The sequence below is a fragment of the Gigantopelta aegis genome, unplaced genomic scaffold (genome assembly GCF_016097555.1).
Source record: "Gigantopelta aegis isolate Gae_Host unplaced genomic scaffold, Gae_host_genome ctg2540_pilon_pilon, whole genome shotgun sequence".
Classification (NCBI taxonomy): Eukaryota; Metazoa; Mollusca; class Gastropoda; order Neomphalida; family Peltospiridae; genus Gigantopelta; species Gigantopelta aegis.
In genome coordinates this window covers 30,790-35,181 of record NW_024532950.1, presented here as the reverse complement: position 1 = coordinate 35,181, position 4,392 = coordinate 30,790, and the positions used below count along the sequence as shown (strand labels likewise).

General features: G+C 35.0%; 1 pseudogene; it reads right to left on the bottom strand.

The window, feature by feature from the left end:
- Positions 1-901: 901 nt before the first annotated feature.
- LOC121391485 lies at positions 902-2,823 on the bottom strand (annotated as a pseudogene).
- Between the last annotated feature and the right edge of the window lie 1,569 nt (positions 2,824-4,392).

Below are 4,392 nucleotides of genomic sequence, written 5' to 3'. Positions count from 1 at the left end.
TTGTTTAGAAATTCCACATGGGGAACTCAAAAGTTGGGAGATGGCTAATCGTGGAATGCAAGATGTGTGTTTCTTTGAAGTTCTTCATTACTGGGAAAATAATGAGCCACAGCCATTTACTTGGAGAACAGTATTAAAAGTTCTAGAGAGTTTAAATGAACATGTTGTAGCTAGTAATCTCAAATTAGAACTTGGTAATCTAAACTAATTGTATACCACATATATAAATTTTAGAATGTAAGTATTTTGTTTTTGAGGATTATTTATATGTCATTATCTCCAAAATGATATAAGTAAACTGTTTGATCACCATAGATTGAATTATTGCACTAATGTTTTATCTTATCTAACAAGCCATGTGAAAAATATACTTATATGTAATGACGAGATGGTGGTTAAAGTGAGTAAGTAGATGGAAATGAGGTATGAATATGAAGTGAAGCATGGGATCACAGAACTGGCATCAGGTATTGATGGTTTTAGCTATTTCTTCAACTTGATAATGCTCTGAAGTCCAGTATACAAACCTTGAATATATTAAAGAATAATACAGAAATATCATTTCAGAGAGTAACAAAAATACAAAACCTTTGCCTCAGATAATGAAAAATTACATAATACAGTTCTAGTAGGCATGGTGTTTACTATAGCTACTTCTAGTTTTTGAGCTATTCAGAGCTTAAAATAAAGAAGCATCATCCTTACATAGGGAGTGCTGTTCAATAGAAGAGGAAACAAGCAAAACAAAGTGAAGTGTGCATTTTTTCTTAAATGTTGATCTACTCATGGGTTCACTCTCACTCACACATTAAACACAATGGTTAAAATGACAAATTGAATATCTAAAGTGACAACTACGTGTCCATTATCTTCTTACCTTATTATTCTGAAAAACTAGCTGCTAGCTTTGTCCATCTTTATTCCAACAGACTTCAAAAATACCACTGTCTCCCTTGTACTGTCTTGCCAATGACCCATCTGTGGTTGACCAGATGAATAGCCATTATCAAACGAGCCACTAGCAATATATCGGCCATCAGGACTAAATGCTACGGAGTAGACAGGATCTTGGTGACGTCTAAGGTTATGGCACGACACACTCCTCTTTCTACTTCCAGAGACGGACAGTTGGAATCAAAAGAAGCTCTAGGATAGGATATAGTTTAATTTCACATTTATTGGCAATAAGATCTGCCCTCACAAATATAAACATTGTAGTAACACATTAAATCAATCTTAATGTTAAATTACAGGTTGTGGTTTTACGTTGCTAGCAAGACATTAGCATTAGGATGGCTAGACCCTGGTCCAGTTGAGCTCCATTGTAAAGTGTTAAATATCTCCAGTATGTTCACGTAAATCATGCAGCCAAGTTTCCCCTGCTTCATGTTCCAAAGCTGAAACAAAAAAAAAGATAAGACACTTAATATGTCATATATTACATCTTTGTCACTCAACCTTAGCAGTGTGGTCATCAGAACATGAAGCTAGAATGTTTACCAAAGGATCCCATTTAATAGCATTACCACTTTCTGCAACAACAGAAGACACTGTTATGATAACTTTATTAATTACAATGTACCTTGTGCCCCAGAATGTTTTCTAATAGGTTTGTCAGTACCCAATTTATAAATGTGAATTAATGTATCTGCAGAACAGGATGAAAATGTTGTGTTATTCTGCCAGTCAACATCTAATGTAGGTCCTTTGTGATGGACAGTAGCTTTGACGAACTTCACCACTTGCTACATCCCATACTACTGCAGTCTGAATGAGAGAATTACAAGAATACAAGTTTTCATGTCTTACCTTATCAACACCACCTGTTGCAATGTAATTGCCTTTACTGTTCCATTTGAGGGCGAAAATAGGGCCAGAATGTTTCATAGAGTAGCTTTGAGTTCTCCTTCAGTATTCCAAGACGAGCAACACCATCATAGCTACCTGTAGCTACTTGAGTCCCATCAGGCTAGAGTAAATACAATTACATTTATATCATCATATTATCTCTCTGTAATTCATGGGAGTACATGTGACTCATAAGAGTATTTCAGGATTTAAGAGCTTAATGATAATTAAACTTGATAAGATATCCAAGCAAAATACTCTGTACATCTTATTAAGAAATAATAGAATCAACATGGTCAGAGCAGGTGTCCTATGTGTGACTAACATTCCAATGAACAGAGGTCACATCACGATTGCCTCCTTCAGAAGTAATTTGAGACCCAGTCAAAGGTTGATGAGAGAGAACCAATAGACTCAGTCTGCTGTCCTGATCCTTCTCCCCTATATGCCAGAGACGAGCAGTAGAATCACCAGAACTGGAGAGAGAGAGATACAGAGATGGAAAGAAAAGAGAGAAAGAGAAGTGTCAACGTGTGTGTGTGTGTAGTATAAGTGTATGCACATGTAGTCACTGAAGGTTTAATTCACAATGCAATGATTAACAGATGAACTAGTGACAAATGCAATGCTTTGTTGACAGATCTCACTCAGACAGAAAAATGATATAATAAAACATTAAACTGTTAGGCAATATGTTAGATTGAGTGAGCAATCATAAAACACATGTTGTGACTCAGTGTTAAAATAACGTGAACAAGAGATTGCAATGCTTTGTATTGTCCTCCTTAGAGGAGGATAAAAATATGCGGTATTAAATTTATTGGAACATTTATGGCTTACCCAGGCACTAATAGATTACCACTAGGATCTCCATGCACAAGTAAATACTTCTGATTCATGGCCTCGTAATACTTTAACTAAATTGATGGGATGATCAATGCCTCCTCCTGCATTGTCACTCTTATCTATTTCCATTGATTCTAAACAAAGAGGAACATAAAAACTAGTTCATCGTTATTTTGTACCTTGACCCAGTATTAACAGAGGGCTTAGAGCAGTAGGTGATGACTCACTCTTTGCTGCTAATGCTCCTCTCATGTTATGATTTTCATAACATATTGCATCAACAAGTGAAAGTGGAGGAGTATCTCTAAAATAGTTACCATCCTAAAAAAATACATACCAAGCATAGGTGTTGTATAAGTAAGATCAATCTTGAGCAAACAAAAAAGCTATATTATTACCTCAGTAATGCTAACTTCAGCCTCAACGTATTGTAGTCCTTTCTGAATGACTGAAATAAGTGCCCCTGTGGAATTTGTGTCCCATTGATACTGGTCTGATTTAATGTGGGCTTTCTTGAGAAAAGGTGTAAGCAGAATGCTGAAATCCTACAATAACAGTTCAGTTTATCAAATCATACACTTATGCTCTCACCTGATTCAGTAGATATCTGTATACTAAGAAATTAACCTCATCACTTTTAATACTCATATTGACACTTTTAAAAAACAACAATCTATTCTATTAATGCCCAATTTTATCATTAATTTTGCTTAATTAATTTGATTAGCTTCTAAGAAAGGTAAACACACCTCTCTGCGATGCTCTTTTTCTATCATCTTTTCACACAGAATGGCACAGAGAACAGACGACAATTCAGTCAACAATGAGGGTGGAATTATTCAGGCGATCACGGCAGTCTAGATGGTAGTGTGTCCTGGTAACTTTGAGAGTCTGGTGGCAGTCTAACTGTTTTGCTTCCAAAGCCAAGTAGGACAGGTCGATACAGGTGCATGAGGTATCCAAGGTTTGTAAATGAAGAATTATTATGTGGTTTGTGGAGATTAGTCCTTATCCACATGTATTAGTGTGTGTGTGAAAAGTGAAGTGTGTATTAACCAATTTTAAACACTTAATGATAACTATACGTTTGTCTATTATTGCGTCCTCTGATATTGACCCTCAATTGACAGCTCAAAATGTGTGAGCCATTATATTAAATTAGAGAGGTCATTGAGACCAAAATATTTTGTTGTTCATAATTATTTTGAGATTATTAACCATTTGATGATCTATTTTGATTATCAAATTTGTGGAGGACTTAGAAGGGTCTTGATTAAAACTTAGTAGGTAAGTGTATGAAGAAAAGATTAGCTATCTCTCTTACCTGGCTGCTCAATTCATCATTTTGCAAATTAAAGCAATCTGGTGAAGTTAGAGTACTTTACAGTTTTATTTTTAGGAAAAAAGACAGAGGGAAATGCTAATATATGAATGATTGTTTATTTTGAATAAAAGTTTTTTAGACAAAATACAGTACCATTTGGAAATGGAAATATAGCACTAGTTGATGAAGACAATATGTAGATCTGAGGGTTTGCATTAAACCACTTGTTGAAAACTAATGCATACCTTTAGCTGCTGGTATTAAAAAGACACAGTAGAAGATGTAAGTATGTAGTATCACAGCATTGAAACTATTCAAAACAACACTACACTACCAGACATTAATTATGTAATAATTCTGTGCATACATTATGT